This window comes from Arvicola amphibius, chromosome 1 (assembly GCF_903992535.2).
Source record: "Arvicola amphibius chromosome 1, mArvAmp1.2, whole genome shotgun sequence".
In the NCBI taxonomy this organism is placed as follows: Eukaryota; Metazoa; Chordata; class Mammalia; order Rodentia; family Cricetidae; genus Arvicola; species Arvicola amphibius.
In genome coordinates this window covers 72656105-72683624 of record NC_052047.1, presented here as the reverse complement: position 1 = coordinate 72683624, position 27520 = coordinate 72656105, and the positions used below count along the sequence as shown (strand labels likewise).

General features: G+C 49.0%; 1 protein-coding gene across 3 annotated transcripts in view; it reads left to right on the top strand.

Annotated features, from left to right (window-relative positions):
* The first annotated feature begins 15082 nt into the window (after positions 1-15082).
* The window catches only part of Tns3 (tensin 3), a 230020-nt gene continuing 217582 nt past the window's right edge, over positions 15083-27520 (top strand). For 2 of the 3 annotated variants that reach the window (XM_038325254.1, XM_038325246.1), the window contains exon 1: positions 15565-15649. The gene's annotated coding sequence lies outside the window, so the exon portion shown is untranslated. Of the gene's footprint in view, positions 15151-15564; positions 15650-27520 lie in introns of those variants that run through there. The other variant, XM_038325227.1, reaches the window with a different exon arrangement.

Genomic DNA, 27520 nt, shown 5'->3' with positions numbered 1-27520 from the left:
CTGCCCCACCCCACCCCATACACTGACCATACCATTGCCCCTGTCCCCATTGCTTTGAGGACTCCCTGGAGCAGCCCTTCTCACCAAGAATGGAACTGCTTCCTGACCAGTCTTTAAAGGAAACTCTGCTCCACCTGAGATAGATCCAGCGCTCCCTGCATGTGGTTGTCCTGAGGGTGACATTCTTCTGGTCACCAGTGAGGCATCCAGATAACAATTTCAAGTGTACACAGTTGATCTCATCTCCCCCTCAAAGCTACCTATCTATAGGCAATCAGGAAAGTTAAGGGCTTTCCTTAAGGGCATTATGAACTTTTCCTGGTCATCGGTGACCTCACTCTAAGGTCACGTGATCAGCAGTACACTTCTTGGGTAGGTCACTTGAAGGCATGCTTGGAGCAGATGAATCAAGGGCCTTCAGCTTTGGGACTACAGGGACAAGTGTTCTTCAGAATGACCAAGTGTTGTATTCACACAAAGGTATGTACCTTGTATCACGGCACAGGTCCATAGGCTGTGGGACACGGCTGTAAAATAGGGGGTGCCAGGTGGGAGCGGAGTACACCGAGAGACTGCAAAGACGTAGTGTCTTGCTTCCTGTTTAACCGACTAGGCTGTCATAAGAAAGAATTGATCTCTCACTGCAAGTTCATAGTCAACGTGTTGGTAGGATTGGCTTCTCCTCAGCTGCCTCTGGCTGCGTCTTCTCATGGCTGTCTTCTGTGTGTGTTCTCATTGCTTCTCGTTTTCAAGATATCAGTGGGGTTTGATGAGGGCTTACCTCACGTCACTCATAACGTTTATAAAACGTCTGAAATAAACAACTTCAGGGGGAGGAGATGTGTTCTGCCAGTCTGAGACTTCAGTCCATTACGACTGGGGTGCGGTGGGGTGCTGTGGAACGCGGGGGTGGTGGTGTGGGGTGTTGGGGTGATGTGGGTGGGTAGGGAGGGGAGGGATGGCAGAGTGGAGGTGGTGGTAGTAGTGGTAGAGTGGTGTGTGGTGAATAGGGTGGGGGAAGTGTGAGATGGAGTGGCGGTAGTGGCGGTAGGGGCAGTTATGGTGGTAGTAATGGTAGAATAGAGTAGGGTAGGGTGGGGGATGGTGGTAGAGGGATGGGGTGACAGTGGTGGTGAATTTAGGTGGCAGTGGTGATTGAGCAACTGGCATCAGGTCAGTATAGAGATGGAACAGAATAAGACCAAGGATGGATGGACACACACACACACACACACACACACACAAATAGTTGGCTTCCTCTAGCCAGTTCCCACCTTCCTCAGTTCTCTCTGCTCTCCGCAGTCTATTCAGATGTTGCAGTCATTAGGTTAGCAATCTCATGATTGAATTATCTCTGCAAATGCCTACTTTATTAATTTCATAGGTGTTTATCAGTCTGGTCAAGTTGACAGTCAATGAATCACTATGAACTAGGGATGCAGCGTGGTTGGTCAAGTGCTAGCCTAGCATGCACAAAGCCCTCAGTGTTAAATGTGCAGAGTCAAAACACAGGGCATGGGACACATGCCTGCAATCCCAGCATTAAGGAGGGAGGATGATACGTTAAGGGTCATTTTGCTATCACAGAGAGTTTGAAGGCAGTCCAGAAACCCACGTGACCCTATCTCAAGATAAAAAGATTCCCAACTGGGCGTGGTGGCTCATACCTTTAATCCCAGCCCTGGAGAAGTTGAGACAGGTGGATGTCTGTGAATTGGAGGCTCTCCAGGTCTACAGAGAACAAAGTAAAAAGGCAAGCTACATACTTTCAACATACAATGGCATGCCATGAACAGCTCCATTCTGAGAGGATAGAATAAGAGAACATTGAGGAAAGATCCAACCAAAGATTATGTGGAGAACATCACCCTTCAGTTCTGTGTTCCACATCTGGGCACATGGTATCAGGATGCCAGCTCCAGAGAACTCTGGCAGCCCCATCCTGCTGTTTACATCTGTGTGGCCTCTCTCTTAGGATAGCTCTGTTCTTCTCGCCCATGGCCCATGAGCTGACTTGCTGTGACAGTCCGAGATCTCTGAAATGGCAGGCTAAACAGACTTCCTCCCTTGAAGCTATGCGAGCTATTTTGTCACCCTGCTGAGAAGCCTAACCAGAAACACTCTAATGACCTATTTACCTTTAATGACCTCTTTAAAGATCTTAACTAGATGGCTTGGTGGCACATACCATGCACTTGGTAGCCTGAGGCATGAAGACTGTGAATGAGAGTCGAGCCAGATCTAAATAGCCAGTTCCTGGACAGCCTGGGCTGTAAGAGCCTGTCTCAGACAATAAACAAACTAACTAAAGTGATCTTAATTCAAATTCAGACACACAGGGACTTTCTGAAGTGAGAACTTGAATCTTTGAATTTGGGGTAACACAAGTCAGCTGACTATCTTGTACTACTTAATATTTTTTTCCTGAATGAAATACTGTGTATACATTTAAGAAGTTAATAAGCATGTGACACACAAATGAAGCCCGGGGAGAAATCTTAGCCTGCCTGACCTTGCTTTAATAAGAGACGCAATTTACCGACAGGCATTGGCCATAGACAGTTGTGGTAAATCTCTGCTGGTGCCTCAGGCTTGCCCATGCTCAGTCAAAGCACTAAAACCCCCACCATCTAAGAGAAATCAAGACAAGCCTTCTGCCACTGTGCTGCTCTGGACAGGGCTTTTCCAAGTCTTTTGTTTCCTCTGATTCTGTCCTGACTCCAGATTATGCTTCATTTTCCAAATTTTGACTGAGCTACACCATAGCTTCCAACCTCCAGTGATCTTTCCCCCCTCCGCATTGAATTGGAGGCCCCTCAACTCCCCAAACCATCTACCACCCATGCAAAGCTACACTGGGTCACTTGCCAATCCAGCTGTCCCCATCCCTTGAGGCAGCAGGTACTTGGTAGGTAGCCCAGGCTGGCCTTAAATTCCAGATTCTTCTGCCTCAGGCACTGCCCTGGTCTTATAGGCACATGCCATCATGCCCAATTCCCTATATAATTTCATCATGGATACTAGATGGGCAAAGAAGAGAGTTTTCTTGAAGATTAATATTTGGAATTCACGTGGGGCAGTCGGTGGTGGCATACACCTTTAATCCCAGCATTCGGGAGGCCATCCTGATTTCCAGAGCGAGTTCTAGGACAACCAGGGTCTCAAAAACAAACATAAAACAAAAAAAATATTTGGAATTTTCTCTTTCCATCCAGCATGGCATGGGTGGTAGAGGGCCACTGTAGTCCACGAGTAGGGCAGACTTACGTGTGGATTCACCTGTAACTTCCACCCGTGTACATACACCAACACAAAGGGACTCAGGGACCTCAGTGCTGGAGAATCCCCTTGATTTTGCTGTTCTGTCTCTGCAGCAGGGCCTCCCTCCCTTCAGTAGTTCACTGCCTGCAGCAACCGCTGCTTCTCAGAGAATCAGAGAGGAAGTTAGGATGCTAGGAAGGAATCTGGACTCAGCATCCTTCATGGCACATGTGGGTGTATGCTGTATGCTGCTCACCACGGGGCCTGACACTGTGCAGAGGTTACAGACAGTATACTGTGAAAAGCTGGAAGGCTCACCCCAGAAAGGAATGTTGGCAAGGGAAATTATTTACCCAGAAGTTGACATCTAGGCTGGTTGTTGGGACTTTCCACGCTATTTAAAAGAATCCTGGCATCCCAAATATGTGGCAAGAACTGACCAGGGTGAAAAAAAAGTTGCTTCGTGTCACTGGTGTTTGGAGAAATGAAACTGGCTTTGCTTGGAAACAGCACCCAAAGGTCACTCGAGTGGGAACTGGGGAAGGTTTCTGGGGAAAGCAGGATCTAGAGCCCATGGCCTATCCTGTCAGACAGTCAGAAGAACAAGGGACCACTGTTACAATTACATATTGCTTGGAAACAGTGGCAAAAAGTATATAAGTTCATGGCTGAATACCTGAGAACTGAAGAAAAGCCAATTATCTGTAACCACCCACACAGACGCCTATCACTATGAGCCTCTGGTCTGCTTCTAAGATTCCTTCTCAGTAACGTTTTCACTGTTTGATTTTGTTGGACACAGGGTCTCACTACATATCTTGGCTGGCCTGACACTACGTAGACCAGGGGGCTTCAAACTCACAGAGATCTGCCTGTCTCTGCCTCCTGAGTGCTGAGAGTAAGCTCATGGGCTACCACACAAGGCCATAGTTTTAAAATATGTCAACATGTTTTTTTCTGCCCACTTTTGAATAGTTTGGTTAAAATCTCCCATGAAGAAAATCTCGAAAAACCAAAAAAAAAAAAAAAAAGAAAAAAAAAAAAAAAGAAAATCTTTTGAAGGGACTGGAGAGAAGGCCCAGCAGTTAAGAGGGCATATAACGCTCATGTATTTAGATACATACAAATGTGTAATTATAGAATAGTAAAAATACATGTTTGAAGCTATCATGCTTTAAAAAAAACTTTTAATTTTTTTCTTATTTATAGAAGTTTTGTCTTCATGTGTCCCACATAAATGCATTGCTTGAAGAGGGCCTACATTCCCCAGAACTGGAATTACAGACAGTTGTGAGCCACCATGTAGGTGCTGATAACTGACCTTGGGTCCACCGCAAGAGCAGCCAGCGCTGTTAAGTACTGAGCTATATCTCCAGTTGGAAGCCATTATTTTAAAGCCTGTAATCCCAATGCTGTGCTGGACGAGTTCAGTCTCCCTGATCCCTGGCACACGTTAGACAGTAACAGTTCCTGCCTCGGTGGTGCTCTTGAACAAAACACTTAAGACAGCCTAATTTATCATGACTAGAAACTTAGCTGGGGAAACACAGTCTCTGCTTCTTGGGTGTTGCCTGACCTTAATCTCTCCCAAGATAGAGGGGACAAGAAGGGTGGGGAAAGACTAGAATCCTTCAATCCCAGTCTTGTAAGAGTAGCTGGTCCCATGCACAATATCGGAGCTCTGAAGACTATCCTCCCCAAAGACCTCTCAGTGCATTGGAATGTTAAGTTTCAACATGAAGTTTTGAGGGAGCATCTTCATTGAGCTCCACCTCAGGCTATTCAGAGGATAAAAGAACTAAAATCTTTAAATCCTGCAGACTACTCCCCAATCGCAGTGTGTCCTCGAGAAGTGGTCCTACATCCTTGTATTTCTGGTAATTAGGAAATGTGAACAGTCTCTATCCCAGATCTCTGATGTATTCCTGAGGACTGAGTCTTAGCCTTTGCTTTATCAAGGGCCCAGGTAAGGCCCAGAGCTGGAAATGACCTCTCTCTTCTGGAGCTTTGGGGAAACAGTTTAATTCTGAAATATGAGCGTCAAACCAGTGTCTGTGGATGCCATGGCCACATGGTGTACCAAAGAAGGAGTAGCAGGCTGTGTCAAGATCCTCCCTCACTTTCCAGTCTCTATCCCTGCTCATCTTTCGCGGACATGTGCTGAAAACAGCATAATGCCTCAGCTTGGCCTCTAATAGTTCATTCTGTTTCCATGGGAAACACCATGCCCCAAAGCAACTTAGGAGTGAAAGAGTTTATTTGACTTATATATCCATGTCAACAATCCACCATTGAGGTAAGTGAAGACAGGGACTCAAGTGGATATTTGCAAGCAGAAACCATGGTGGGATGTTACCTGCTGGCTGGCTAAGAGGCTTATGTTTAGCTAGCCTTGTAGAGCCCAGAACTAAGGGCCCAGAGAATGACACCACCCATGGTGGGCTGGGCCCTCCGACATCAGCATTTAAGACTATCCCCCCAGAGACAAGCACTGACCAATCTGCCCAGGGCAACCACTCCATGAAGACTCCTTTCTCAGATGATTTTAGACCATGCTAAGTTGACAGCTAAAACTAAATACGACCATCTCCAAAGCCACACGTGCAAGAATCTTTGTCAACCTCGTCCCACTCATCTTGTTCCACAGCCTCTACCTAGGTCCCTGCTCAAGTCTGGTCACCTCTTATGTGACCCAAGGAATCCATGGCCTACCCCATTCCTTCCCTGAATAAGGTCAAAGAACAGAGGTCAAAGGGTCCCAGCTAGCTGGCTTTGCTCCAGATCAGGGAAGTGCTTGTCACCAGAGGGTGCCTCTGTAATGGAATTCTTCCTGGGTCTTTAACCTTACAGTGCTGGTGCTGAATCTGATGCAATGAACGAGAAATGTGAATTTGGTTAGAGGTCCCAAGAGGTCGCTCATTCCTCGCTGTTCTTGTGGGGATGGTCCCAGCCTTACTTTCTTTTCTATTGCTGTGACAAAACACTTACCAAAATCAATTTGGAGAAGCCGGGCGGTGGTGGCGCACACCTTTAATCCCAACACTCGGGAGGCAGAGGCAGGCGGACCTCTGTGAGTTTGAGGCTGGCCTGGTCTATAAGAGCTAGTTCCAGGACAGGCTCTAAAAAAGCTTCAGAGAAGCCCTTTCTCAAAAAAAAAAAAAAAAGTATGTAAAAAAAAATTTGGAGGATGAGGGACTTAATTTTCCTTCACAGCCTGTCACTGAGGGAAGTTACGGGCAGGAACTCTAGCAGGAACCTGGGGACAGGAACTAAAGGATAGACCAAAAAGAGGAGCATGGCTTACTGGCTTGCTCCCCATGGCTTGCCTTATACCACCCGTGACTATCTTGCCAGGGTTGTTCTTGTGCACAGTGGGCTGGGCCTTTCTACACCAATCATGAATCAAGAAAATGCCCCTCAGATTTGCCTACAGGCCATCTGATGGCCTCAACTAATGCTCTCTCTTCACAGATGACTCTAGCTTGTGCCAAGTTGACCAAAACCTAACCAGCACAGTCCCCAGAAGTCTCTTGGTGTCAGCTACACCTTCTTTGTCTGGATTATCCAGATCTCCCATTTTTTCCTATTTTCCCTCCACGAGAGTTGGCTCCTAGATCTTTCTCCTGGTAGAATCAAGTTCTTTATCTTTTTTTTTTTTTTTTTTTTTTTTTGGTTTTCCAGTCATCATGTCTAGGTTATAACAATGGAGCCCCAGGGCAGTCTTTCTCTGCTGAAGGTCTCTAAAAGGGATCACTGTAGAACATTATTTAAAAGGGGACTCTGGGTTTTCATGCTGCCTAGATGGGATGAATGAGACCAGGGCCATCCACAGTAAATTTTGACCCCAAGCTGGGCCTTCGGGATGAAGCCAAAAACTTGGGAAGGAAAGAACCTGGTGTGGTGAAGGCCTTGATTCTACCTGGAGAAAGCTGTAGGAGTCAACTCTCGGAGGTCACCCGTCCTGTAACCCTGGTGTTCTCATCTGTGGCTTACGCCTGTGGAGTCACGGAGAAGTGGTTTTCAGGCCTTTCAAATAGTGCGGAGAGAAAGGCATGGTTGAGAGACCAGGACGGGATTGAACCTGGCCCATACAGTGCCCACAGATCAGAAAAGACACATTCCGTTCTGTACCGGCAGAATAGCAGAACGGTATGGCCAAATGAAATTAGCGACAATCCGCTCCGGCAGCCTCCTCCTGTCTGTGAGATGGTGGGAACTCTTTAATGCTCACACTCACCGAATGAGGGCTCCTTAAAAAACAGAGACTTTCTCATAGCTCGTCACCATTTGCACTCAATAAACCTGCTTGCTTCTCTAAGGGGAAATTTTTTCACCAACCTGCCCAACCTTCACTGCTCATAGAACCCTGCAGTCAGCCGAACTAATACAGGACCCTGACATTGAAAGGGCCAACTGTCATCCCTGCCTATAAAAGTGTATATTCGATTTGGAAGACGTCATCTCACACCAAACCACGGCGAAAGGCGCGGGTTGAAGGTGATGACTACAGACGCCAGGGAGCCAGGGAGCCAGGGCATTCTGGCAGCCTCCACGCCGACAGCTTCCTCCCTCCATTTGGTTCTGTGAATAGGATTGTGAAGGTCTTGAGGCGCAGGCAGCCTCCAGCAGATTGTGGTTTGTGGATCATTTGCCAGAGCTTGAGCTGCAGAATGAGGAGTCTCCACTTGACACAAGTCCTGAAAGCCCGCGAGGCTAGGAGGAGACGTTTTCTTTGAATCATCAAGGTTTTCCTGTAGCTTGAATCAAGTCACCGCGCTCCTAAGAGGCCAGTGGCAGGAGGCCAACCATCCAAAGGTGTTGTGTGGGCAACACACACTGTGACCTGCTGTGTTTGGGCTCTCTTGTCTTGGTCGAGCTTGCTCTGGGAGTCAAGGGAAGAGCTAAATTTAGGCTGGTGTGAAGGGAGAGGAGCGTTTGGTGGGTGCCTGGTGTTCTTGATTAGTTTCGGGTAGGGAGGGGAGAGAGGGCTGGCTGGAATTTCTGCGCTTTATCACGCTGGACTCTGAAGAATTGGAAAATAGTTATGGAGCTGTGTGTTTGTTTGCTTATTGTGTCATTTCTAGGAAATGAATGCTGTGTTCAAAACATAAGTAAAAAAAAAAGCAGCCAGTCCAACAGCTGCAGCCTATCACACTCAGCCTCCTAGTATATGCCAGGGAGCTGGAGCGCCTGAGCAGACAGGGCAAGTGTGTGTGTGTGTGTGTGTGTGTGTGTGTGTGTGTGTGAGTTGGGGTCGGGGTGAGGAGTGTGTTTCAGAGTTTGTAGGTTAACAAGATGGCTCAGTGGATTGAGATACCTGGAGACCTGAGTTCAATCCAGAACCAGCATAAAGGTGGAAGGAGAGAGCCAGCTTCACAATTTTGACCTTTGATTTGTATGTATGTATGTATGTATGTATGTATGTATGTATGTATATAATTAATGCTCATGCAATAAAACAATGTTTTAAGTTAGCAATGAACATATGAGAGCCCGATGACCTGCTTTATTTCAATGGTAAAAGTGTAATTCACACATACTCAGAGTCCATCTTGGAGGGCCTGGGGTTTCTTGGGTGTTATGTGAGAGCTCTGAGGACAACTGCTCATTCATTCTGGGATCCAGTGGGATCCAGTGGGATCCAGTGGTCACTGAGGCAGAGACGAGGGAGGTGGGCACATGAGTGAGTGTGGTATGATAGTGGTTCGTTCTGATACAAACAGTGTGGGCTGGTAATGGGAGAAAGGCAGAGGTGTCCCAGCATGCCTTCAGAGTCTCGCGTGGCTTGTGTTTAGTGCTTCTGCTTGCCTCTCAGACCATATAAATCTGTTTGACCTCCAAAGCTGAGGTGTACACTAAAGGGCCAGACTGGATCTTGGGGGATCCAAGAACTAACCTCCAGCAGATCCAAATTCTTCCCTTAGAACGGCTAGAAAGATATTCAGCTAAATTCTTGCACCAGACAGTGTTCAATAACAACAGAGTCTCAGGCTAATGAGGAATGCACAGGGATAACCCAGCCTCCTAAAGACACAGATTCCTTCCTTAGATGGATATTACAAAAAAATCCAGAGTACTCCTTTCTCAGACTTTCTGGACCCAGACTGGGAGTTCAGAAGATATGGGATGGAAATGTGAATGTGTAGACTTTCTGCCTCCAAAGTGATGCTGATGTTCTTCGAGGTTTGGAATCCATACCTGAGGCAGAATATTGATTTGGCTTTGAAAGAAGCTATGGAGCTCCAAAAGATTCCATAGTGCAATGTCAATCCAATTCAGGTGGCTGGGGAGCTGACTAAGCTGTTCTCCCGTGGAGTTAGTCCTCATGCTCATTACCTGGGCTGGGTCCTGAAGTGTGAGTAATGGGGGTGCTCATTTGTGATGGTCGATATTTGCACAAAGTGCTACACTGAGTTCTAGCTAACATTCAGCAAAGCAGGATTAAACTTGGCTTCGTTCTTTTCTTCACACTATATGGGGAAAAAAAATAAGGTGCAATGAGGCTAATTGCCTTGCCAAAGTCACAGAGCGAATAAAGTGGCCACTGTAGCATCTGAAACCCAGGCAGCTTGCCTCGCCCCAGGCTATAAAACCAGAGAGCTTAGGGTAAGGTGGAGAAGACAGAGCTGTGAGCAGATGTGGTCCCCAGTGGCTGGATGGAAGATGCAAGTGATGCCAGTTCAGCAAGAGATGCCACAGCAAAAAATAAGGTGAGGCCCATGCCCCCAGACAGCAAGGCCCTTGGACCCTAGGACTCCAAACAGGTGACATCACAATGCCCAGGGTCAGGGACGGGTTCAGGTTACCCTGATTGCCTTTCCGAGTAAGCAATGAAACTGTGCTCTGATATTAGATGCTGGCACACTATGCAAACAGCGCAATGAGGCAAGGGTTATTGTGAGAATTAAAAACATACCCTAAATGTCCTCTGAGGTAGTGACTGAGTCTAAGCCAGGGCAGATGACATCACCATAAGGATCCAGGAAGCTGTACAAGTCCTGCCTGTCCCTGGAGAGTTTTCTGGAATAAGCAGGTTTAAAGAGAGTCACAGAAAGGGGAAAGGAATGTGATATCTAAAGCAGACCACACTACTGAGCCGGCTTTTCTTCTTACATGAAGGCTAGGTCCTCCATACTCATTTAACTGCAAAATCCATTCAAGTTCTTGGAGGGAAGCTATGAAAAGGACATAAAAATAATGTTTCCTTGTCTAATTCATAACTGTTTAAATATAAAAATGAAATCAAAACCACAGAGCCCTCAGCTCACCATCTGGCTGCTTGGCTGTGTGTTTTTTGACAGTGTCAAACATGGCCTGCCAAGGTTCCAGATACTGTGGGCCAGCCCTCGTTATCAGACTCACTGTGGATGAGCGGTCCTCTTTTCTACCTCCAGCCAGTCTCCAAAGACACACAGGTGTCCTTCTACACCATCCACAGCCTCAGCTCTCTCTGTGTTAGAGCCAGTGCTAAGGACCGCCGGGACCCAAACCCATGCCCAGGCTTGAGTTTTAGCAATTTCATTTTGCAGATTAGAAAAGGGAAACTCGGGAGTGTAATGCTTGCCTTTCCTACCCAGGAAATCCAAGGCCATGGGTTCCATCCCCAAAACCATAGGAGAAATAGAAAAATCAGAGGTGTCTGTGATATGGCTCCAGATTCTTATCCAAGTCTTTCTGGATTAATAGCAATGAGCTTAGCAATGCTGCTGCCTGGCCCTTACCTGAGTCTTTCTCTGTATTGAATCATGTAGCACACAGTCCACGTTCCCAGTAGGCTCCCACGGGGGCTCACTTTTATGCTAGTTCTTTACTTCTGTCCCAAACCCTTCTGGACCCATCCTCCTTCCCTGGCGCAGGCTTAGTGCACACACCATGCCTGTAGGAGGCTCTCTTCTCATGCCATATACATTCCCCCCCCCCAACCATGTTCTATCCAAAATATCTACCCAACACAGGCTTGCTTCTTAGCCTACTGCTTGATAGATCTTTCTGCAGTATTCTGCCTTGGCTGATGCACAGCCTTGGGCAGACAGGTTGTGGCCTCCTTTCTTAGAAAGGTCTTCCCAGCAGGCCACCCCACACATATTGAATAGATTGGTTTTTTCACAAAACTGGACAGATCCTATCACTGGAAATTGTCAAGCCAAGGTAATGTGCATCTATCAGAAGTGTTATGGTGAAGGCTGAAGGCTCCTCCATCATCAGGAAGAGTCTGAGATCTCAGATTCATCCAGTGTGACTCACTGTACTCCATTCAGGCTGTGTTTTCTGCCTGCGGCTATCCAATCCAGGAACAGAGGGCCTTATAGAACTTCCCCAGGGCAAGAACTCCATGAAGGTTTATCCATAAACTCACCACTCACCATTCACAGACAGGAACAGAGCCCAGATCCCAGGGAAACTGAACACCCGTGCCTGTATCTGTCTCCTAGCATCCCGAGCCTGCATCTGTCCTCTAGCATCCATGTTGCAGATATTGTCCCATTCGTGCTTGCTTAGGGAATATGGTACCACATCAGCAAGGCTTCCCAGGAAATAGAACCAAAATAACTTATTAATAAGACAGGATTTGTTACAGAGATCGGCTAGTGTTAGACTACGGAGGCCAAGAAACCCCACCACCGGCTGCCCCCAAGCTAGAGAGCCAGGGAAGCTGTAGTAAGAGCCAGAAGTGATCTGTTCAAGGGCAGAACAACATGAATTCACAAGCTCAAGAAGAGAGAACATTTGCTCTTCTGTCTTTTTTTTCCTCCTCAGCCCTCAGGGAACTGGAGGATGTGCAACAGTCTTGGGGAAGGCCATCCTTACTCACTGTGCTGATCCAGATGCCAAGATGCACTTGAGACATCTTCAAAAATGGCTTCTAAATAATGTTGGTCTAGCAGTCTATGCATCCATTGTCCTTTTCAAGTTTACACATACAACTGGCCATAGGTCTGTAGAAAGTTCTAGAGACAAGGTAGGCAAGGGTCAGGCTGGGCTGTAGTGTTTCACATCTGTAAAAACAACACTTGGGAGGCAGAAGCAAGAGGATTATGAGTTTGAGAACAGTATGGGTTACGTAGTGAGGTCTGTTTTTTTTTTTTAAAATTTAATCTGACTAAATAAATAAACAAAAATGAGGTGACCCTGCTTGGGGTTGGCCGGTGTGAAGTTTACGCTGTTGAGTTGTGGGTGAGGAACTGCATGTTTGGGGAGACAGAGGAAGAAGAGAAAGGGCACAGGGCTCAGTGAAGTTCTCAGAGGACGTGACATCTGAAGGCCAAGCCTTGGCATGTGTTCACACTCAAACCCGACGGCCTCACCGCACCACCGGTGATGCTGCTGCCGTGTGTATGCTTCCTGTTGCCATCCAGTAGGTCTTTGGAAAGCATCCATTTTCAGTGAAAAGGGAAGCAATAAGGAAAATACACGTCATCAATCTACGAATAAAAATCACCAGGCTTTTTATCATGGTGGTGAGGACAATCCTCACTGCAAAGACAAAACTACTAAGAATATTCCAGACTCTGGTGGGGAAGAATCAAGGAGGCTGCAGTGAGGCAGAGGAGGGCTGAGCAAGAAAGGAATACCACAGTGCTTCCAGCCTCACCAGCCCCTTCCCCTGCTGGGGGAAATGGCAGGGAGGGGCCATCTTGGCAGGCTTTTTTTTTTTTTTTTTTTTTTTTTTTTTTTGCTAAGTAGGTTTGACACTTTTGTTTTCAAATCTGAGAATTTTTTTTTTTGGAGGGCTAAGCATGGAAAAAACCACATGATCTCTTTTCCTGATAATTGTTCATGCTTTTTTTCCTTCTTTTTTTTTTTTTAAAGATTTTGGAAATTCAAAGTCATGACATGTGAAGGGGGGAGGCTCCATGGAAGTTAGCTCTGGATGAGCCAGGCCAAGGCTTCTTTGGTCAATCTGTAGACAAAATTCAGGAACCAGAGAGCTGCCAGACAGCCTGACATAGAGTACCCGGGGGTACACAGTCCAGCTTTCCTTTTCCGTGTGTGTTTTGAGCACTAGCATTGAATGTAAGAATGAACATTACATGCACTAGTCCCCACGTCACTAGTGCAGAAACAAGGGTCTAGTTAGGATATCCACCCTCACCCCACTGGAGCTACCCTATCATGGACTGGGAGCAGGAATGATTTCGTTTGGGTAAGGGGAACAGAGCAGGGAGATCTTACGAAAGACTTCTGCTGGAGGGATGGAGAGCCCCAGCCTTGCCTGGAGTCTTCCTCATTCTGAGCTAGCAAGCATTATTCTATTCAAGGGTGGTCTTAACACCTTGTGGAGTTAATGCAATCGGTCCTTCAGGCAGCAAAAATCAAGCAAGCCAACCCAGTGACTCATAAGAGGGCCAGAGTGAGTAGGCCATTGGAAAAAGCCTGAAGGAATAGCCCAGAATCTGGAACAGTCTCTGATCCCAATCAGTTGGTTTACCTTTGTCAAGTTAAGTAAGATTTCGGGGTGTTTTCTTGCCAGTTCAAAGGGCAAACAGTCCCTACTTCACCCCCGTATGTAGCAGGATGGACGTTACCACTTTCCTATCCCCTCCTTCTGAAGGATCATTTCCCAGCTTTCTGTGCCTCCCCGTGACCTCTTGGACACCTAGAGGCAGGGGGATGAACTGCTTTATTCCGCAGGGCCTGTGGCTCCTGCTGGGAATCCTTTGCCTCAGGGAACGAATGACCAGATTCTTCTCCTGAAGACGTGGCTATTTCCCAGAGCTTTCTCAAACCATGAAGGTCTCACACCTGTTTGCCTGGTGGAGGGGAAACAGAGTGTGGCCCAGGCTCCGCATTCTCAGTGATGAAATGGGTTTCAGTAGATTACCAGGGATTCAGATGGAGACTGCACTGAAAACAATAGTTCTGCTGGTTTTCCTTGAAGGCACAACAGGGCAAGAAGGACAATTCTTGGTACCTTGGCATCAGGCAGTGTCCTTACCTGGCTCCAGGTAGTACCCTCAGAGTTGTTGTGCCCGGCAGATGCAACCTTTGCCTTCTTTTGCAAGATGTAAGGCTACCTACCCTGAGTGTGTTCCTGGAACAGTGTCAGAGATATCAAGAGCTGCTGGTATCCACTTGAAACTGATGGAATTCCTTTGTGATCTCTAGGGAGGTACAGTACATTTCATTTCTGTAGGAGTGTTAGAAAGACTATAAAATAGCATGCTGTCCCTTCCTTATAGTTCACAATGAGAAATCTGGGACAGAGGCCCAGCTACTTGAAGCTTAGGGATGGACAGTCTATTGGTATGCCCTCAATAGAGAAAGGCTATTCAGCGGATCTTCTGGGTTTCTGGCTTGCTTCAACCTTGCCTTCTCCTGCTAGGTTCATTTTAAGAAATCAAGAAACTTCTAGCCAGCTTCCACCCCCCGTGTGAATTTGGGACCCTGCAGGGGCTGTTGAAGTATCCTGAGCTGTCCTTATATCTAGTGGCTCCCACTAGATATAAGCCCCAGGAGGGTACTGTAGGTCCCGGCCGACACAACACACTGAATGAAAGACTAAACTGGTTTTGCAGGAATGGGACTCGAACCTCCCTCTCCAGGTGCACTTGAAACGGATGAGTCTCTAAAGTACTGGGGCCCCGAGGTGCTTAGGGAGGCCAGCGGGTGGGAGGGTGTTTTAAGAGCTCATCCTTCTTTTCTGGAACCCTGGGGGGCGGGGAGGGGGTCCAGCCCCTGGAAGCGCAGGACATTGTTAGGGTGATGAGACCAGGTGACCGGCAGGGCCCCGGTGAGCGGGCCGTCCGTGGCGATTGCCCGAGCCGCCTCGAGGGGGCCCTGCGGCGGGCGCGGGCGGCCAGCCAGGAGGACGGGCCCGCCCGCGAGCAGCTCGGAGCCCAGCCTCGCTTCGGCCATCGCCCCACCGGATCGCGCTGCGGGTTCGCCCAGGTACCCGGGCCGGGAGCAGGACAGGGGAGGCCACGCGCCGCCACATTCTTTGTTTGGGGCCCCGGTTTGGTTCCAGAGCCTGGGAGTGCGGGGTCTTGCAGCTGGGACCCAGACGAGCAGGCACCATATCTGGGCACGGAGACAGTTGAGGGTGCGGAGACAGAGCGCGGGGAGCACCCGGGAAAGCCATTCGAGATCCAGAACTGGGCATGGCCACCGCGTCTGCGGCGATCCGGGGACTGGGGCTCAGCCAAGTCCCCGGGGAAAGGACGTGGCGCGAGCCGGCTTGCCTGAGCTGAGCAGGGCTGGGGACGCGGCTGGGGCGCGGGCCGGCAGGGTCCGGGCCGCTGGCGCCTTACTAGGCGGGCAGGGGCGGAGCAGCTCTATCGTCGCCTCGGCCCAGCGGACTTTGCTCCCTGAGACTGTTAGGGACGGGGCGACGGAGAGCCGCTCGGGGCTGCAATGGGATATCTCAGAACTTTACTCCCGCCTTTTCCAGGCAAGTGCGCTGTGCGTCTCTTTCCCTTTCCTTTCGGTTGCTGGGGAGGCAGGGGTCCCACCGCGCCTTTTCCCATCAGTCGGAGTACGGGTGCAGGCGCAGCCCTGGGGGCCACCTGTGACACGTGCCTCCTGGCACGCGGGCGTTGTAGCTGACAAGTAAAAGGGAGGGTCCTGGGCCCCCGGGTCGTTTTGCTGCGGTGTTGTGTTCTTCCCCAGAAGACATTTGTTTGAACTGATTTGAGAGTCTACGCTGCGGGAAGAGACCTTGAACCCCTTCCTTACCCCACTGGCATTCTGGCCAGTGCCAGCAGGTGATCCGGACTCCTAGCGTGACTGAACACAAAAAGTTCCATCTAGGGCGTGGGGCCAGCCGACCGCACTGGCACTGTCGAGGGTGATCACAACTGATTGGGATGCCCCAGGCACTGTCTAAGCCCACTCCAACTTTTGTTTTCTGAGGTGTGCCTCCTGCCCAGAATAGAGCTTTAAAAACACACCCCAAGCTGGGAATACAGAAGTGACTCTAATAATATTATATAGCCGGCCCATCAGAACTAACTCTTGACATTTGGTACATTTCCTTGAGGCTTTGCTCTGCTCATATTCATTCTTTTTTTAAAGTGCTTTTAGTTCTTTGCCTTTTAAATGAGATTTGAGCGTCCTTGTGATTTTTGTTGCTTCCCTCTTTGAGGCCTATGAGGTTATATTTGCAAATCAATCAACAAGTATTAAGAAAGGTTTTTCTGTGTGAGACCTTGAGGCTCAGGAAGGGGGTGGGGTTGAGTGCAGCTGGAAGATGGAGGAGGTCAGAGCTCGGAGTGTGTGTATTGGAGAATGTCTATATGTGTGTGAGGGTAAGGAGGGGGGAAATGCAGGGAGGTGCATTTACCGGGTACCAGGAAGCTAACTGGGGCAACCGGCAAGAAACCAGACCTCAGAGAAAGTCATGGTGACCCCCCAGGGTGATAGAAGGGCAATAAGGACTGATGGCCGAGTGTCCTAAACTCTGTGTGTATTCATCTCATTTCACCAGAGGGACTCTTGGAAGGAAGGCGGAAGTGGGATTATCACTCCATTTCGCAGATGGGCAAAGAAATGCCAAGCGCCCCGTTCTTGATGTTGAAGTGTGGCGGGGTAGCTGGGATTCTGGGGGAGAATGTCTGGGTTCTCTGCTGCCCCTGATCCTGCAGGTGGGCTGCCTCTGCTCCTCTGTCAATTGGATTTGAAAGCTTGTTCAGACAGCGCTTCCTCCACTGAGGCTAGCTCCTCTGCTGAGGCTGCTAACGCTTTCTATGGCAGCAGCTGAGTTATTTCTATACAAGTCATAGCCACTAAGAAGATAGGAAAGTAGTTGCTTCGGAGAACACCACGCTCTGAATGCAAATTGATTAGCTTTCCCCAAGTGTGTCTCTGACCTGCTGTGCTTTGAAACTGAGTTACTTGCAAATGTTGACTCCATAGCTAAAGTTCACAAGGTCAAATTATGTTACTGTGCTGCAGGAGGCTGCAGGAGGCGCTATGGGAGTGGTTGCATGTGGTAGAGCCTTAACCTGGGAAGGAGGCCATAATACAAGAAGGTGGCCTTGAAAGACACCTAATGGGGGAGAAGACATCTGAGCCTCTGCCTGGCAGTCTCAGCGTCTTTCTGCCCAGGGCACAAGGATCCATTTTACAGATGAGGAAAATTGCAAGCAAATTTCCTAAGCCCTGGAGCTACTTGTGGTCTGTCTGCTTGTGACCTGCCCCTGGTGCTTGTGACCTGCCCCTGGCTCTTTGTTTTGTTGCTTAGGATCAACCTGCTGTAAGGGCACTTTCAAGGGAAGCCTGTTCTGACCTTGTGTTTGAACTTGGACATGGGGAGGGCTGGGTGCTCCTAGCAAAAGCTCTTGACATTTCTTTTTGCAAACAGAATGTTCTTTATAGGACCATGCCCCCTGCCAGGTGGTCATGGGCATTGAGTGCCTCAGTGGCACCCTTGACAACGACTCCACACAGTGGCTCCGATAGACTGCTTTGCATAATTTTTTGTTTTGTTTTGTTTTTGTTTTTGCGACTGGGTGGAATCTGGTGGGTCTGGATGGGACATGTTGGGTCTAGGCAACAGTTCTTTAAAATGTGCATTGTCTGTGGCCCTCCTTCTTGTAGGACCATGAAAAGCAGTGGGGGAACAGGTGGGTCTTCGGCTCACCTGGAAAGAAACCTGCCAGCAGTGACCTAATGACAGAGTGAACCTCATTTACCTCATTCTGCTTGTCTAGAATAAGGGGATTAGGTTCGCTGCCTAAGTAGGCGTTTGGTTAACTGATAGCCACCGCTTGCTTCTCAGAGAGTAGAGAACGTTATCTGCCAGAGCACAGTTAACGTCTAAGGTACATAGTGAAGCAGATGTATACTCACTGGGTTCTCCTCCACGTGGAACTGCTGTCTAAATTCCTTATGGTGAGTGAGCAAGAGGAAGTACGGACTTCATTTTACTCCCTCCCCCAACTTCCAAGGATGTAGGGTATCTATCTTTAGGTGAAGTATTTCTGTAGCCTGTGAGAGCTTGGGTTCTATCACCAGGACTACAGAAGAAACTAAACAAAGTAAACCGCAGGACAAGGTGCATGCATCCATTCTCTTATTGAGCACAAGTCTGGGATTCGATTTTGTCATATCCGCCCCCATGTTCCGTGCATGTCTAGTTTGCTGAGTGCCGCTTGGGAACGGGGACATTGACTTTCTTGATGTCTGTTTCTTGTAAAAGTAGCAGATGCACATTTCCAAGTTTCTTGGGTCTTTCTTTTGAAGTCTTTGGGCGTGACCGCTGTTGTGACGGAAGTGGTGCTGAGCTCAGAGTCCCTGGGGTGGCCCTCAACGTTTGTGTCAGCTCTTCCCGTGGCACAACTTTTGTATGGCTCACCGCATTCTCAGACCATTGCTAGGCCACTTTCTATTTTGTTTATATTTGTGTTTTGAGATGGGGTCTTGCTACATAGCTCAAATGGCCTCAGACTCTAGGTGATCCTGCTGCCTCAGCCTCCCAAAGAGCTGGAATTACAGACATGAGCCACCATGCCTGTTTCTGGCTCCTATTTTGAACCTGTCCTCAGCGCAACCATGTTTAAGGTTCCTCGTGTGGTAGCACAGATGCCCAGTGGGGACTGCTTTTACCACACGGGAAGGCAGTGAAGAAAGGGGAATCAATGATTGGGGCCATCCCGCTTAGGAGATGAAAGACAGCACAGGTTAGGAGCCCCTGGAATGCTCCAGTGTGTCATGAAGGGGGACGTTTTTCTTTTTTAACTGTTTAATTTATTTATTTACTTACTTACTTATTCTGTCTGATGTGCCTGTTCATCCCCATGTGTTTCGCGGCCTGTGTGTGAAGGCGAGAGGACACCTCGCTGAAGTCAGTTCTCGCCTTCCATCACGTAGATCCCAGGGATTGATCTCGGCTCATCGGGCAGACACTCTCACCTGCTGAGCCATCTTGCTGACCCACAGTGGCAAATCTTGAGGGTCACCATAACGATCTGTAGATTCCTAAAATGTATTCTGATCTTTTAAAAAGAGAGCAATAAGGTTGGCTTTAATGTGCTTTGTCTCAAATGGGTAACCATAATGAAAGATAAGCTGAAAGCGTTCCGCCACTCATCTGGGAAAGTTTTCCGTGTGGGGCCCCTGGCCGAGACGGTTCAGGCACTCCTTGCAGGCATCAACCAACAGGTTTGGACCTTTATCTCTGTGTCTACCCCAAGCTGGGGAGCATCTCATTCCCCAGTGCTTGTGGCTTGTGCCTTCTCCCTCTCCCGCAGGCTGATTTTTCTCCATTTTCTGCAATAGACAGCAAGTGTCAGCGAGTGTAAGCAATCTGCCCACATCAGGGATGGCACTTTCTCCATGAGTCCAGTGTCTGCAGTTCTTGGTGTGCTTGCTCTGAGGAGGGGCTTCCTCAGCCCCTGGGAGGGCTGCCTCACCCCGCTTGAATGGACCGGCTTGGCTCAGCTGCTGCTGCCAGAACTCTGCTCCCAGCTGCTTCCTCAGCCACGGAGGCCAGCTTTTCTTCACATCTCTCTTCCTTCCTTTCAGCTCTAATTATGGCTCGTTAAGTTACTGGGTCTTCCTCTTCCTTTTCTCTTTGGAGAGAGATAATCACAGTCACACACCCTTACAGCCTGGCCTTGTTTCTGTCCCAAAGATATTAGAAGATATCTTTGGCAGTTCAGATTGCCAGCTTCCCAAGGAGGGCCCAGCAAGTTTTAATCTAGGTGCCTGCTAATGACTGAGAGGCAAGCCACGCTCTGTAGACCATGGGATACTTCAAGTAGATGAAATTATTGCCTTCTTAGCAGACAGTTGATAGAACGTCTCGTGTAGATTGTATTTATTTACTTATTTAAAACACCTATGTTCGTTTTCTATGTATAAATGTTTGCCAACATGAATTTATATGCACCATGTGCATACACAACCGTGTTGTTGTGAGCCATACAGTGTGGGACTGGACCAGAACTCAGGTCCCTTGCAAAAGTGAGTGCTTCAGCCTCTGAGCCATCTCTCCAGCCCTTGTGTGGAGTTTTTATTATTTATTTTTATTCTTTTTTTTTATTGGAACTGTTCGGAGAAATAGGGACCAAGTCCTGATGCTTTTAATGTATCAGAATCCAGTAGTTGGGAGATGAAAAGAAATCACTCTGGAATCGTGGGCAGGGCCTTGTAGGTTGCTTCTCTTTTTACAGGAGAGCCTGGCTCACAGGGGCCTGTTATTTCCCGCCGGAGGGTTCAGGAATCCCGGCTCTCCTCATTATTTTGGAGCACAGCTGCAGCTTGCTGCCTCACTGCGGGCCCACAATAAACTGTGCAGGCCCACATCTGGCCTGCCGGCGGGCGGGCAGGCAGCCCTGGGGCCACGCTGGGCCATTAGCCAGGGTGTCTGAGCCTGTGCACATTCCTTCCAGAACAAAGGCCTCCCTCGGCCTGGTTCTGGCGTTCCTCTACTTTAGTAATCCATCACCTTTCTTAGCTGCATCTTTACTCACCCACACTGTACTGGCCATTTTGAAAGTAGATCAGAAATGTGCACAGGGAACTGAACAGATCAGCCCCTGGCATCTCACAGACGTGAAGCAAAACGCCAGAGCTCAGCAGTTCTCTTCTGAAGTCCAGGCACTCTGAGAAGGCAAGGTGCTGGGTGACCGTGACTCTTGCTGCTTGCTGGCTTCAGGTCCAATCCTCTTTGGGTCCTGCTAAATTCCCTATGCCAAATGGGTCCGAAAAGCTCCCTGCCTGCTGAAGGGGGTGCGTTACCAGATCCCTGTCTGGAAGGGGAGATGGGTTTACACACAGAGGATGGGGACCGGAGTGTCCAGTTTGACTCTCCTGGAAACACCTGTAGAGTCAGGTGCTGGGGGTGGAGGAAAGTCCGGCTTTGTGTGTGCGTGGGGGATGGGCTGTCACTCAGGGGCTCTTTGGGAATGTGATGTAATGTATCTTGAGGTAATAGATGTGTTTTTGTTCTCTTGCTGCTTTTTGACCAAGTTTTTTTTATAGAACCTGCCCTCATTATCGACTTTGATAGGTCAGAAGAATGTTAAGGAAGCTGGGCCATTGTATTCTGTCAGTCAGCTTTCTGTCATTGGGGCAACACACCCAGGAAGATCTGTGCCAGGGAGAACTTTAATGTTGACTTCTGCTGTCAGAGCGTTTGGCCCATGGTCAGTATGACTTCTTTGCTGTTAGTCCCGTAGCAAGGGAGAAGCATCATGGTAGGGAGTTCAGGTCCGGCAACCTGGAAGCAGCCAAAGAGAAAGGGCCCCAATATCCCCTTTGAGAACACACCTCTCTTGACCTAATGTCCTCATCTCAGTCTCCTGAAGGTTCTACCAGCTCCTGATAGAGGTATCCATTGCAATCTGGAGACCAGTGCTTTAACACATTGGGCACCTGTGGGGATGTTTAAGATGCAAGTCACAGCAATTCTGGAGTCTGTTTCTGGGAGCCTTGTGTTTCCTGAGCTTTTTGAATCGACCGAGCTCAGCTCCTTCTATTCGCTTTATTTTATAGCCTGCATTTAAAAACACGGTGGCAGCTCACACATTTTCCCCTCTGAAAATAACTGCCCCAACAGTTTCTGTTGACAGTCTGCGTACACTGTGGTTAGTGGGGCTTACCTATTTGTCTGTTGGTCACGACTGGCGTCTATCTTTGCACGTAGAATTTCTTTTGGACAGATTTAGCTAGTCGTGTTCCTGGGAGGCTTTACTGGTGGGTAGAGATAAGAGAACTGAAACTTTTTTTTTCACCGTGAGAAAATACATGTTAGCATTTTAACCATGCAAATATAGCTCATTGCTTCTCGGTGCCTTCCCATTGCTGTGTAGCCATCTGCACCCTGGGTCCCCAGAACTCTGTATCCTGCAAACCTACATTCGCCCCCGGTTTCTCTCCCCTAGTTCCTGGCAACTGCCATTCTTCTTTCTGTCCCCATGAGTTGGGCTGTCCTGTGATCCTCCTGGAAGCAGAAGCACCTAGCATTTCTCCTATGACTGCCTTATTTCACATAGCACAATGCCCAGAATGGTCATCTGTGCATGCCAGATTTTCTTCGTTCCCCTCCTTCTCCCCCATCACCCCGCTCCTTCATTCTGCAGGCTTCCTAGCACTCCACTGTGGATCCAGCATGGTTTACTGGTCCAGTTGTCAGGCAGTGGTATCAAAAGTGCTTCCCTCTTTGGGTGGCGAGAGATAATGCTACTGTGGACATGACCGTGTTGTCCCTGCTTCTGGTCTTCTGTCAGACACCCAGAAGCAGCTGAGCACAGCTCTCTGGAGCTTCTTGACCTGGTCGAACTGCAGTGAAAACACTGTGTGTGATCACCAGCTTATCACTGTCCTCCCGCTGCTTTCAGGCTCTTGGTCGGCATCCACAGGGTAAAGCCCAGGCCTGCAGGGAAAGGATGAAGGAGTCCTCGCACCAAGCTGTTTTGACAGATGGCATAAACTTGGTGATTAATAGAATGGGAAAGAGGGAAGACTGGAGAGAGAGAGAGAGAGAGAGAGAGAGAGAGAGAGAGAGAGAGAGAGAGAGAGAGAGAGAGAGAGAGAGAGAACACCAGCCTAAGCAAGCACCTTTAGGGCTGCTCAGTTTTATTTTCAATTAGAAGGGTCTAACTTGGTTTCAGGAGAATGGTTTTAATTTGGATAAATGGTTCAGTCTGGGGACCACATGCCAGCACTTATGATCTATGAGTGCAATTACACAGGGTTACCTCAGCCGAGATTTGGAGGGAGTAACGCAGAGCCTCCGCTTGCTCGGGTCTGGCTTTCTTGAATGGCGCTGGAGGCCCGAGTCGCCTGAGAGGAGGCAACTTTTCTCATCAGTATGAGGAGCTTGCTGGGACCAGCAGCAAGAGCACCACCACAACACTCTTATGGCTGGTGCTGGTTAATTTTTACCCTCTAAGAATGCATTCACAATTCCAAGTCAGGAGTGTCAATAAATGGACTCCCGTGCCCCTTGGAACACACTCCACCAGAATTGCAGACACCTTTCCCAGCATGAGCATTTGCACAATTGGTCAGGTTTTGGAAGGAGGAGGGACACTCGTTCTCACAATCACCCAGATTCTTCTAGGATCCCGGGGCAGGTGGGAATGTGGGTCCTAGGGAGAGAGGGTGAGAACTGATCTACATGGGTGGTCAGCTCTGGCTTCTCTCCAAGGGAGTGTTGAAGGACTTGGGGCCACATGGGTGCAGGGACAGTGAAGATGAAGCTGCCAGGGGCAACCTCATTGCCAATGGAAACTGCAGAAGGCCAAGGAGAACGGGGAGACTCAGGATGAGGATTCCACTCACTAACTCGGGGAATGAGGTGGGCATAGGGCAGCTCCGCACACCGTTTGGAGCACTGTGGCCTGCAAATCTGCACCAGGGAGTGGTGATCTCGGGGGTGGGGTGACTTTAGAGAAGGTGGTCATGGGGGATCTCAAGGGGGGGAGGTGGCTATCTAGAGTGCAGACTGCAGAGCAAGAAGAGGTGTCATCTTGGTGGCTACAGAAAGCCTGGTTCTCGTCATGGTACCACAGTAAAGAAAGCAGAAGGGATGGCTGTGGCGTGTGAGGGGTGGCAGGCAGAACAGGGTGGACTCTGGCATTTAGGTCCTGACCCATTTCCTAAGGAAGGACAGGCAAGTGGGTGTGTCATTCAACTAAGAGTTACTATAATGAAACACCTGAGGCAGGTTGGCTTTGAAAAATACGGTTTTGGAGAGTACGTGTCCAGTAGTCCTTAGACTCTGCTGAGGGTCTAATAGAGGGTGTTAGCACAGGGGTGGGAACACATCCGGGAGAAGGTTCACATCTTGAAACAGGAAGCCAGACTGTGATTCAGACCTATTCTCCGATAGCACAGGATCCCAGGAGACCTACCTTAAGGTTTCCATGGTGGTGTCCCCAATGGCATAGCCACCTTCCACCCTGCCACTGAGCACGACTCTGACAACTTATAATACACAGACAGCTTATAACATGCCACCTTCTGTCAGGCTGTCTCTTACAGGTACATCCTATCTCTAAGTACCTCCACACAGAGAATCGAGGTCCTAGCATGTGACCCTTTTGGGGGACACACCAAACTGTACCCAGACTATAGCAGGCCTTGTCCCTGTTAGTCCGCTATGTACCGCTGCTCTGTAGTACATACCCTCATTTCTCCAAAGCACCCTGGATGTTCCTTAGAGACCCTTCTCCTCTAGCAAGAGTGTAATTTTAACCAGCTCATAACCGTTAAGAAATTGAGCTGCTGAGTACCCGGCAACACGTGTGTTATTTGTCTCATTCTTTGAACTCCCCCACCCTGCCCCTATTATAGTAGGAGTAATCTAAAAATATGGGTCATCAGCACACAATGCTCTTTCAAGGCAATTTCTTAGAGATGATAAAATTAACAGAATGATAGAGCGCACATAATTCTCCTCCTACTAACCTTCTCACACAGTGGCATGTCACTGCTGTCCTGTCTAGCTTTTTCAGAGGCTCCATGTTAGAAGCACCGTGTATGTGCTGTCCTCATGCTGATGGGTTTCCCAAAGCCGCCTCCCCATTATAAGGTGAAATGGCTTCACACAGTGCTCAAGGTAATGACCAAGCTTGGTCCCTTCACTTCAGGGCTGATTTGTAAGTGATTTTTGTCAATGCTTCTTCCCGGAAACCTGAAATCCTCTTCAGCTACCGCTGGATGGATACTGAGTGCCCTCTGATTTTGCACATAGCCTAAGCAATGTCTGTGATGTATGTATCTCCCATGCCTTGTGGTCTTATCTCCAGGTTCTGCTTTCCGTCCCGGCCCGAGCACAGACTAGTGTAGTTGTCCTGGCTTCTTGGGCTTCTTGGGTGACTAACGCTCTGATGAAGCTGGACATGCACTGGAGCATTAGTGCTGACTTTGGTCCTGTGGATGTTTGTGACTGGGGTTGCTGGTAGATGTCCAGCTGGGGCCTCCGAATTCAGCTGCATGCCCACTGCCAGCCCAGCCCAGCTCTAGCAGACTGGGCTTCAGTTCTCCGTGCCAGGATGATCTGGGAGGATAAAGTGAACAGAGGTGACAGAGACTTTTGGCTGACTGTGATCTCTATAGTTCTGTGTCCCTTTATCCTCTGGAATTGCTGTCTGTCCTTCTGTTGTTTCCGCCACGTTCTGCCTGTCGTCAGGCCCATGTGCCCTGGGAACGTCAGTTCTCTGGTTCCCGTGGTGCCAGATGGTTTTGTGCAAATAAGAGCAGGACCTCAGCCTTGAGCTGCTGGGGACAAACTGGCCCCGCCTATTTGTTCTGGGGGGTGAGATGGAGCATGGGAGACTTTGCAGGAACAAGGTGGCTCACACGCTTGCCTCTGCCCTGGGCTGCCAGGTGGTTCTGGGGCTGACGACCTTGCTGAATGAGTAGGGGTTGTCTGACTGTGCACCCGAGGGCCTTCCTAAGTAGAAGCTAAGGACATACCTGTGGCCTTTCATTCCTTTGACGTGATTTCCTCTTGGAGAGAGCACTGGGCCCAAAGAGTCCTCTTATAAGAAGGCTAGTGCCCTCACGTCAGACCCTGTCCCCTGACTGGTCAGGCCGGGCTGACTGCAAGGCCTTTTCCCCTCCGGGATGGTCTAGTGGGCTTGCTGGCTGTCAGAAGTCTGAATGCTTAGGTCCTACAACGGAAGTAGCCGTGCCCCTCCTTCTAATACACCCTGAGAAGTGGGTGGTGACGTGTTTGATCTCTCACTCATCACTGGCATTTGAACTCCAAGGACAAGAACCAAGGCCATGCCCCCCCCCCCCTTTTTTTTTTCAATGCGATAAGAGTTTTGGAAGGAGTTAAGAGATAGCTTAACTCCTTGGGCCAGAGATGCATCCTTGGGCCAGGCACTCATTACCAGACTCGGGGGCTTTGTTTGACTCTTGTCTGGTGCCCACATGCTTGGCATGAGTGTGTGTGGGATGCTGGTGGTTCTGTGCCCAGCCGGGAACGTTCTAGCTTATCTTCGCGAGAAGGGACAGGGTGGGGGCGGGGGTGAGCCCAAACTTGCACATTTTCCCAGGGTTTCATTAATGTTTCCAGGGTCGTGAATTCTCTGCTGGAGTTTTGCCTGGCAATATGTATCTTTAACATTCAAAAGAGTAATTTGTACTTTATTGAGATTTGGGGAATCTAGCCTGGCATGGCTTTCTTGGAAATAAGCCACGCGCCCGCCCAGTTACCGTCTTGGTGAAAGTTGACGGAGAATGCCAGAGAGGAATGCCTGTCAGGCTCCCTGCTGTGAACTGCAGGTACAGAACCAGTGTTTAGCTATGCTCGCTGGAAGCACAAGAGGATTGTTCTTTCTGGGTAGTGTGTGGGGAGACGGCAGTCTCCCTGAGATCCAGACAGTAAAATGGCCAGAATTGTTCCCTTTGTCTTCATCTCAGAATGAGTTCCAGTCGTAATACAGACCCACCAGTAAATGTGTAATCTCTTGTTTAACAGTTAAGTAAAGGTTCTGTTCTCCAAAGATGCCAGGCATCCTGTCGAGTCAGCTTGTGAAACCAGCCGTGGGGATCTCCCTACACGCTTATCCGGGTTCTGTTGAGGCTTCCTGAATCGTGTTCCTGGATCCTGCACTCAGGACCACACACACTGAGGAATTTTGCAGAGGTGTTTTTATGAAGACACCGGTTCCTGGAAGTGGAACAGCTAGCCTGGGTAAAGTGACAGCAGGTGGCCCCATCCACATTGTGGTCTCCCTTTACCTCCTGTGGTGGGAGATAGCACCTCTAGTCCTGCCCCAGTCCCTTGATCCAGTTGACCTTTCTCAGAGGATACAGCCTCCTCCTCAGGATCACTGAGCCAATCAGCTGGGTGAGGCCTTGACCCTGGGAGAAGCACTTGGCTGCTGTGTTGTCACGTGGTCAGAGCTCTCAGCTTCTGCCTGGGTTTCCATCATGCAGTTCTGTGGAGAGTTGTGTGAGAAACCATGGATCAGTGGCAGCCGGACCACTAAAATTGGTGGGGGTGAATGACAGGCCTGTACCTTGGGGTGGAGGCAGCGTCAAACATTATTGAGAGGTCATGAGCCTTAAGATTAATTTGTTTCCTTCTTTGTTCTTTAATTTTCCTCATTCTTTTATGTGCGTGTGCCCCAGACACCTTGAACCTTCCGGAACCAGAAGTCCAAAGCTGGCCACTGCTACGGGGTCACATAGCTGCCCATGCTTGGACAGAGCCAGCAGGAACTGCCAGATGCTGCCTTTCTCAGATCCAGGCCTCCATGGCTGTGTTGAGTTCTCCTGAAATCCTTTGCTTGCTGGCTGTGGTTCACAGAGTCAGGGACATGTTTATTCTGGGGCTGATGTCTGCTGCTGAATCACC